Raw genomic sequence first — 10,787 nt, 5'->3', positions numbered from 1 at the left:
GTACATTCTTATTTATAAGTCTATTATTATTGCTTTTGATATATTTTTATTTATTTATTTATTTATTTATTTATTTATTTATTTATTTATTTTTCCTTTTGTATTTTTCCGAAGCTGGAAATGGGGAGAAACAGTCAGACAGACTCCCGCATGCGCCCGACCGGAATCCACCCGGCACGCCCACCAGGGGGCGATGCTCTGCCCCTCTGGGGCGTCGCTCTGTTGCGACCAGAGCCACTCTAGCGCCTGGGGCAGAGGCCAAGGAGCCATCCCCAGCGCCCGGGCCATCCCTGCTCCAATGGAACCTCACTGCGGAAGGGGAAGAGAGAAACAGAGAGGAAGGAGAGGGGGAGGGGTGGAGAAGCAGATGGGCGCTTCTCCTGTGTGCCCTGGCTGGGAATCGAACCCGGGACCCCTTGCACGCCAGGCTGACGCTCCACCACTGAGCCAACCGGCCAGGGCCATTGGTATATTTTTAAAGTAAATCTATTATCTATTCAAAACTAAATATATATTTTTGTATATATAGCTTAACAATGTGGCTATATAACAATATATATAACACCAGACAAATAGGCAATGAGGACTTTATTCAGTACTATTATAATATTACTCCAATAGGGGTCAAGACTGTAGTACTGAGACAGTGAACTAACCTTTCCTGGTAGGAAAAATATGTTTAACCCTGGATGAGCTAGTAGTAAAGAATTGGAGGACATTAAAGGGAAACCTGGAAGAAGAAATTCTGCCATCTGCTTGCCAATTGTCGCTTATAAAAGATAGTCACCTACCCTCCCACAGAGAGCTAGGAGTAGGAGTGCTACCTTTCCTGATGATTCTATTTCAAAGGGATGGCTTTCAGGTCCTTGGAAGATATTCTTAAGTTATAATACAGGCAAGAGGCTGGGAGAAGGTTTACATTTCAAAGGAGTAGGCAAAGAGTTTACAATTGCAAATTTTCTAAAGTAAATGTCTAAGAAAAGAGAGCTCAGGGGTCTATCCTCAGGAAGAAACTTGTCTAAAATTTAGTCAAGCTGAGAACATTAAGGCTATTTTGGTAGATAGATAGATGATAGATAGATAGACAGATAGATAGATAGACAGATGATAGACCAATCAAGATAGTCCTGATGCAATTTATCTTTATGTATTGTGCCACCATTATTACTAGCTTAAGTTGCTTTTCTTTTTACTTTATTTATTTATTTATTTTATAATCCTAAACCCTTTTAACTGTGAATTTTAGCATTACAATTTGGGAAATTGTGTTTACCTTATAGATCTTCTCATACAATACTTCTATTAATGTCTACCGGAAAGTTCTGTCTGTTTCTATCACAAGTTTCGACACGTAAGTACATGTTTATTTGGCGCATGTGTGCCTCTCTATTTTTATCACTTAATGTATACATACTGACGTAGCAAATTAATAAAACAAAGTTGATTCACGTTAGTCTTGTGTGTGAAGCAATAGTGTACCCATGGCTACTGATAAAGTTCATTTACGCCACTGTAATTTTTACGAATTTCAACAAGGAAGAAATGCTACAGAAGCATGTCTGTCACATCTACCATATTCCCTGGACTTAGCACCCTCCGACTATCACTTGTTTTTGTCCTTACAAAATGTTTTGAAGGGCAAAAATTCAAAAATGAAAAAGATATCAAACAAGCACTGGTTCAATTTTTCGCATCACAAGATAAAACATTTTTCAAAAATAGGATATACAAATTGCCCTCATGCTGGCAAGAAATCATTAATAATAATGGCAATTATATTATTTAATAAAGTTTATTGATGGTAAGAAAAATTTGTATTTTTTTTAATTCCAAAAATGGACAGAACTTTCTGGTAGACTTTATATAATCTCCAGTAGGTAAATTCATCTTTCTGGTTTCAAATATGTAATTAAAACTTATCAAAAAATCTATATGTGACTAGTGAATAATAGCTAGATTTTTATAAAATCTTTCATATGACTTCTCATATGAATTTAAAGACAAATATTTTTATGCAAAGCAGAAACATAAGATTCTTTTGGGGAACTAAGCAACAGGCACATGTTTTCATTAGATTAAATAACAAATAAGAGCCCTTAGATTTCACAACTGTAGTACAGTATAAAGATACAGATAAATTTTTCTGGGAGACGAATTGACAAAAATACAAATTTAATAGAAAGCATTTACATGATACTAATGTGAGTGAGCAGTTTAAATTCATTTAAAGGAGTGGCATCTACAAATTATTATTCTTTCTACTGTGGTCATATTTCTCATTAAGGAAAATTAAAATTCCAAGTACTTTGTGTAAATTATTCCAGATTTGTGTTTCTGGGTTTCTATCTCTGCCATTGTCTCTGCTTCTGAGTATTAAGTGACCTCAGACAAGCTAATTAATCTTTCTTCTTTGCCTTAGTCTTTCATCCATTAAATGTGCCTACAGGGAGATTTGTCAGCTAGCACTTAATGGAGTTCCATCAAAGCATCAAATTTCAAGCCAGAAGAAGAATACAAAATAACAGTGGTGCCCAACAGCTCTGCTTTCCAGAGCACTTTTATATCTAACACCTGCACTTCACATCAAATTGCAAAGTACAGTTGCCTCTGGGAATATCGGGGGAAATGTAAGAGTTAATGCCAATTCTCCAGCATGTGAACATAATGTGAACAAAATAAATTTTAATTATAGTTGTAATGCAATTTTAAATAGGTGTGCACAAACAAGTTGTTATTAGTGGAGGGAGATGGGGTAATATGGAATATATCACAGGGCGCAGTACAAACTCACAAATAAGGAAGTACAAGTCCCCAGATGGATAGATGTTATTTTCTGCTTAAAAAAGAAAGGAATGGGAGCAAGAGAAAATGATATACAGGGGAAATACAACATGCATAGAAATTGTTATACTTTTTATATATTTTCTTTTCATCTATAAAATATGATTGACAGATTTCAAATTATCTAGCTGAGACAACCGCATAGACAAGAACACATTACAGGTGTATGATGATACTAGAAGAGCCACTAGTCCTGTACAGTTTTCTTTGCATTTAAAATGTGGCTAGTCTAAATTGAGATGTGATATAAACAGGAAATACAAAATCCAAAGCCTTGAGCAGACTGTAAGTGATCTGCTCATCTACTGGGTTACCATAACAGACTGTCATAAACTGGGTGCACTGTAACCTGACCAGGCGGTGTCGCAGTGGATAGAGTGTTGGACTGGGATGCGAAGGACCCAGGTTCGAGACCCTGAGGTTGCCAGCTTGAGTGTGGGCTCATCTGGTTTGAGCAAAAAGCTGACCAGCTTGGACCCAAGGTCGCTGTCTCGAGCAAGGGGTTACTCGGTCTGCTGAAGGCCCGCAGTCAAGGCACATATGAGAAAACAGTCAATGAACAACTAAAGGTGTCACAACAAAAAACTAATGATTGATGCTTCTCATCTCTCTCTGTTCCTGTCTGTCTGTCCCTATCTATCCCTCTCTCTGACTCTCTCTCTCTGTTTCTGTAAAAAAACAAAACAAAACAAAAAACAAAACAAAAACTGGGTGCACTGTAAACAATAGAAATTTATTTTGGACAATTCTGGAAGCTGGGCAGTCTAAGCTAAGGCACTGATAGGTTTAGTATGCAGTAAGAGTCCACTTCCTGGTTCACAGACTGTCTTCTTGATGTGTCCTCTTTGGGGCTCTCTCTGGTAAGGTCACTAATCCCATTCATGATGACTCTATCTTCATGATCTAATCACTTCCCAAAGATTCCACCTCCAAATATTATCTTATAGATCTTAACATATGAATTTGGGAGGGATACAGACATTCAGTCTGAAGCAAGATCTCATAATTATTTATACTGACTACATACTGAAATGATGCTGTGAATATATTGGATGAAAATGTCATAAAAAATCATCTGTTTTGTTTGCTTTCATGTGGCTATTAAAACTTGAAAGTGATATAGGTGGCCCTCACCATATTTCTACTCAATAGTGGTGTTTATACAGTAGTGGTGCCTGTGGCTTCTTCCTAAAGGGTATAAAGAGATGCTAAAAGTAAGAAACTCTGACAGTGAAAGGGTTGAAAAACCCTCAGTGCATTAACATACACACACAACAGAAACAGAAATGTGAAGGCTAGACTATTCTTTTCCTTGGTTTTCATTGGTGAAATCATCTACAGATTGAAAAGGTCACCTGTAATATTCTTTCTACTAGCTTACTTTTTTTTTTTAATTGAGATATAATTGACACATAGCATCATATAAGTTTAAGGTGCTGATTTGATGTATTTATACATTTCCATATGATCAGCCACTAACATTAGCTAAAACCTCTATCACAACTCATAATTATTATTTCTTTTTTTTAGAACCTTTCTGATCTAGTCTCTTAGGAACTTTGAAGTGCATAATCCAGTATTGCTAACTATAGTCACCATCCTGTGAATAAGATCTCTAGAATTCATTTATATTTTCACTGCAAGTTTAAACCCTTTGACCAATATCTTCCCAACTCCCCCACTCACCCCCACCCACCCTTGGTATCCACTATTCTATTCTGTTTCTATAATTTTGACTTTTTTATATTCCATGTAAAAGTGATATTACCCAGTATTTTTTTTTCTCAGTCTGACTTACCTCACTTAGAGTAATGCCCTCAAGGTCGATTTATGGTACATTGTTGCAAATGGAAAAATTTTCTCCTTTCTGAGGACCAAGAATGGTGTCCTGTGATAAATACCACTGTATAACCAACAGTGACCACACAGGGCGATCTGATCATAAATTTTTAACTGGGCAAGTCATGGTGGGTAGTCATGTCTCAGGCCTGTAGCTTCCCTAGTAAAAGGTTTCTTTTGCCTTAAGCAAGCCCTGTCCCCTGTTTCTGTGCATCTAGGTTAACACCCCTTTGAAACACCTTTTAGTCAGACCCCTCAGATACTTTAACCATCCTCAAGAGAGCACAAAATCTTGTTAACTATCCTGTAATCCAGTTTTAGAGATTTCCCTGTCTTGCTTTTTCCTTAATTCTCTAATTCCTTCATTTGCATGTTGTTCACATAATCTCCCTTAATCCCCTTCTAATTCCAAATGTATAAAAAGAAACTGCAAACTCATTCTCTGAAGCATTTTTCTCAGTCTGGAGATCTTGCTTCCAGGAGTGTCTTCTATTTGATTCAGATACACTCTTACAAAAATTGTCTACAGGTTTGGAAGTTCTTACATCTACGTTGCTAATGGCTAGTAATAAGTAGGTAGGTAATAAGTCCTCAACAAAAAAACTAGATAAATAGGTTGATCAATACATGTATAGGTATAGATAGATGATGATAGATAGATAGATAGATAGATAGATAGATAGATAGATAGATAGATAGATATAAATTATTCTCATAAAATCTTGCTAGAAAATTTTATCTTCATTCTTTTCTTTCATCTACCTTCCCTCTTCATACCTAATATTTTTCTTAAAAATGAATATCTAATCATGTTATCTCTGCTAAATGTATCTCAACACTTCCTTTCCCATTGCCTACCAGATAACTTCCAACATACTTAAATCTTAAGATAAGATCATTCTGAGTGGACCTTATATTCAATAACAATATCCTTATGAGACAGAGTAGAAAGGAAGGCCATGTGACTATCAAGTCAGAGACTGGATTTATGCAGCTACAAGCTAAAAGTTGAAAGGAGCAAAAAGGATTCTTCCCTTGGAAGGAGTGTGGGTCTGCCAGTATCTGACATTAAATTTCTGGCCTCCGGAATGATAAGTGAATAAATTTCTGTTGTGTTAAGCAACCAACTTTGTGGAGTTTTATTAGATTAGCCACAGGAAACTGGTCAAATTACCAAATTCTGTTCATGTTGCCAATGTGTTCTCATCCTGGAAAAGTAATCTTACACTCTTTCATAGTACTTTTACACATTTCTCATGATATCTATGTAAGGTGACCTACTTTTTTACAATGAAAAAGACAAAAATAAATTCAAGAAAAACAATATTGTAAATAAAAGAAACATTTTATTCATTGCAAGAATAATATACTATATCATAAATATATAATAAAAACAGTTGTAATATTTTATATTGTAATTATGCTTACATGTCTCAACTTTTAATAATAATTGTAAGAAAATAATATCTAAATGAGTACTTTTTCATTGAATATTTTTTTGTCAATGTATCATCTTGTAACAATATATTGGAAATATCTGAACAAGAAATATTCTTCATATTGAATTTTATGGCAAGTGCTGCAGCTAGAGTATCAACATTCAATCTCGATTTCTCACTTGTCCAAAAATCATCAGCAACTGAAAAAACTCAACTGATGCATTAGTTCCAGGGCAGCACACTGTAAATTGAACAAGAATAAATACATTTTCACATGGAATATGTTTATTTTTGAAATGGCTGAATACTTCCACCCATCTTTTATCAATTTCGACATGTTCATTTTCCCATTGTATTAATTTTTCAGAATTTAAATATACATTCAGTCTTCTAATTTCTTCAAATAGACAATTGTCATCTATTTTGATGTCTGGCATTTCTTTAGATAAAAACTCAAGATAAGATTCAATATTTGTCCAATATATTTTTGATGAAGTAAAAAAACACCATTGAAAACTGTTATTTCTCATGATGTTTGTTTCAGAACATTCTTTGATATATTGAAAACATGTCTAGTAAAAGTTCTGCACTTCTTTGATAAACTTTTCTGTTATGCACAGATTTTATTCTTCTAAGTCTGACAACTTTTTTTTATAATTAAAGAAAGAAATTTTTCTTTAAAATGAGATTTATATTGAAGGATAAAGTCATTCAAAATAAGACTAACTTCCATAGCTGAAATGTGTTCACCTTCAATCTTTTGAATCATTTGGTGAAAAATAGATGCTTGATTATGTACAAAGTACATTAATATCTCAGATACTTTATTATTGAAACTTTTGAATATCCTAAAAGTTTTTGTATTCAACATTTGCTTCACAAAATTATTTTAAAGTAGCAACATGAATGGTAAAACAGGTAAAATGCAAATAAATTGTAGTTATTATTACTTCTAAATCAATTGGCATGGCACATGGTGCTGTGTTGATTGCATTTGACAAAATATATGCTTTACAACCTATTGCTAATGTTTTCTTTTGTAGTAACTCTTGTAATTTTACGTACATATTATTCACCCCTTTGCATCTTTGCCCTCCAAAATTTGTATTTGTTTTATCAGCCATTAGTGCAACAACTTAGGATTTCAAATTTTCATTTATTACTCTGTATAGATGGTTTAACAAAATTTCAGAAGTTTTGTCCTCAATGGATTCTAAATTTAAAATTTTTACTTGAATGCCCTTGGTAACATTAAAATATTTTACTATTATTGGATACAACTTAATTTTATTATGATTTGATGCATCAGATAAAATCATTTTAAATGCTGCAGTTTCCAAGTCCTCTGTATTTTGTCTCAGTAATGTTTAAATACTGATTTCAAAATAGCCTCACATTTTGTCCTAGCACAAGAAAATTTTGCATTATGAAACTTTTTTAATAATTTAGTTGTACAATCCATACTATGAAAACTTTGTGAATTATGGTATGAAATGCAAATGTTCCCTCCTTTGCAGACAACTGTTTTTCATCTTCAGAATAATTTGAAGTTTTCAAAAAACTTGTTACTTTACAACTGGAAACTGATGCATCTAGTGATTGCTTATGTTTGTTGGTGATCAAGTGTTTTGTTATTGCTGCTCTGCACCCAACTGCAATACAAAATTCTCTGCTGCAAATATTGCAGAAAACAATGGTATCTTTCTTTGATATGAGGAATGGAAATTCCTTTTTCAATTTATCGTTGAAATGGCATTTTCTCTTTTTTGACTTTTTCATCCCTTAAATCAGGGGTCAGGAAACTTTTTGGCTGAGAGAGCCATAAACACCACATATTTTACAACGTAATTCTGTCAGAGCCATACAATGACCCGTGTACGCTATCCAATAAAAATTTGGTGTTGTCCCGGAGGACAGCTGTGATTGGCTCCAGCTACCCGCAACCATGAACATGAGCGGTAGGAAATGAATGGATTGTAATACATGAGAATGTTTTATATGTTTAATGTTATTATTTTTTTGATTAAGGATTTGTCTGCGAGCCAGATGCAGCCCTCAAAAGAGCCACATCTGGCTCGCAAGCCATAGGTTCCCGACCCCTGCCTTAAATAAAATTAAAAATTAAAAATAAAATATAGAGCTACACGAATGATGCAAGCACATTAGGAACTGAAAATGTTACATCATGGTAGGCAAATTTTCTGAAAGGTAAATTAACAAACTAAATATCAAAAAACCCCACTAATTTGGGGTGATATTTGGGTGTATTTATCATTTTCTAAATTAAAAAACATCTATTTTATGCAACTATTTAATCAAAATGTGCTATTAATAGATATGGTTTGAGGTTAGATTTTGACTTTAAAACTCAAATTTTGAGAAAATACTTGTAAATAAAATTATATGTATTTGGAAATTATTAAATAGATAATGAATTAATAAAACATGAATTGTGCTTACCTATCTATGATTGAATATTCACTGAGTAAGAAATAATCATGAGTCTACAATGTTGTATGTGCCCTGTTGTGTTTCAGTGAGAAATACACAAAGCCATTGGTGCGCTGGGTCTATCACGCACTCTCTCAAGGTCTCCCATGTGAAGCGTGTGAATCTCATAATTGCATCTCACCTCACTGTACAGATCCTTGACAAATCATCATGTCAAATACAAATACGTCACATCACATGCAGTGGATCTACTCTGTATCGCTCAAATATGGACATTTACAGATTAGTCTTCCAATATCAAAAAGGAGGACATGTAGGAGGACACTTTTCGAGAGAAGATGGAACTTACAAAAGAAGGACTGTCCTCCCTAAAGGAGGACTATCAGTTACCTTATATCTATTTAGTATTAACCAAGAAAAAAAGCTTAATCTAAAAGAGAATTAAAAAGCATTTATTTGAAGTCATAGGTTGCAACAGGAAATGAAGATCCAGGAAGCAATTTGAAGGGTAATCTGTGAAGAACAAAAAACAGCTGGTTTTATCAAGACTCAGAAGATTACACGACCCATTGTCAGTCTGGTCTTCTTTATATAAATGAAGAATTCTGGCTAGATTTATAAGGATTGGTTGAGTCCAACATGCAAATAAAGGATGCTGGTGGCAAAACAGATTGGTTCCTAATTCAGATGGTCTGGTTGTCATGATAGTGATATGATTAAAGTCCATGCATGGCTGAGAAGTTCAAAAGTTCATGAAGAAGTGTGCTGGATGTGTAAAACAAACGTCTTCATGGCCTCACAGTTTTATTTTAGTTCCCCCGACATAAATTACTCCATTTTAGCAATCTCTGTTCCCAATAGTAAATATTCAGTAATCTTTATTTTACTATCTAGGCTGTGCATAAGAAAAGTGATAATACTTTGTTCTTATCTGTATTCCCACAGTACCTACAACTCTGTCTCAAATACGGTCCAAACTGGTAGTAACTATTGTGCAAATATATTTTTCATAGACAAAATTCAAAATTCTGCTTTGAAAAATTATTTGATCAGGGCACAAACAGAAACAGATTGATGTTCCTGTCTCTCCCTCCCTCTCTCTTTCTCTTTCCAAATTCAATAAAATAAATCTTAAAAAAGAAAAATTATTTGATTCTTCTAACTCCTTATTGGCTCAATAGGAATTTCTGTTTTGTTTTGTTTTTGTATTTTTCTGAAGCTGGAAACGGGGAGAGCCAGTCAGACAGACTCCCGCATGCGCCCGACCGGGATCCACCCGGCATGCCCACCAGGGGCGATGCTCTGCCCCTCCGGGGAGTCGCTCTGCCATGACCAGAGCCACTCTAGCGCCTGGGGCAGAGGCCAAGGAGCCATCCCTAGCGCCCGGGCCATCTTTGCTCCAATGGAGCCTCAGCTGCGGGAGGGGAAGAGAGACAGAGAGGAAGGAGAGGGGGAGGGGTGGAGAAGCACATGGACGCTTCTCCTGTGTGCCCTGGCCGGGAATCGAACCCGGGACTTCTGCACGCCAGGCCGATGCTCTACCACTGAGCCAACTGGCCAGGGCCTGGTTTTTATTTTTATATTAAGAATGACATTGAAACGAAGCTTAAATATACATTTATCCATAGATGTATATCTACTATATTATATTATTTATTATTTATAATTATCCTCATGATGTAGTGCTTTGAAAAATGTATTTGATTATTTCTTTTCTTTTTGATACAGTTTAATATGATCACATTTTTAATGGTTATTGATACAACTGTTCTGGTATCATAGAAGTAAAAACTTGAAGCCAAAAAAAAAAAGGCAGGTAGTTATAATAATATTTAGTGTCTTCCTGAGGCTAAAATAAGGCAATATGTAAAGATAAGGTATATCTGTTCTCCATAACATCAACTACTAGAGGATGTTTACCAAAGAGGTTGTTCTTCCTTGAATTCTGAAGTTGTAGAACAAATAACCTCCCAGGATGACAGAATAATATTGTTTCAGGATGCAGTCTTACAAGTATGCAGCCTTCCAAAGTTTCTTTATAAAATTTTAAATGTCTAAGATAAATAGATTTTCTAGTGTTTCTCACCTTACGCTGTCTTTTTTGTAAACTTTGTTATAGATGATAGTGTGATTGAGATGTTACCTTTAAAATAAATGTTTTGTAAGCATTTTTTTAATTTTGATTTTTTCAGTTTACAGTTGATATTCAATACTATT

This window comes from Saccopteryx leptura, chromosome 3 (genome assembly GCF_036850995.1).
Source record: "Saccopteryx leptura isolate mSacLep1 chromosome 3, mSacLep1_pri_phased_curated, whole genome shotgun sequence".
In the NCBI taxonomy this organism is placed as follows: Eukaryota; Metazoa; Chordata; class Mammalia; order Chiroptera; family Emballonuridae; genus Saccopteryx; species Saccopteryx leptura.
The sequence above is the reverse complement of the archived record's forward strand: the minus strand, read 5'-3'. Positions refer to the sequence as shown.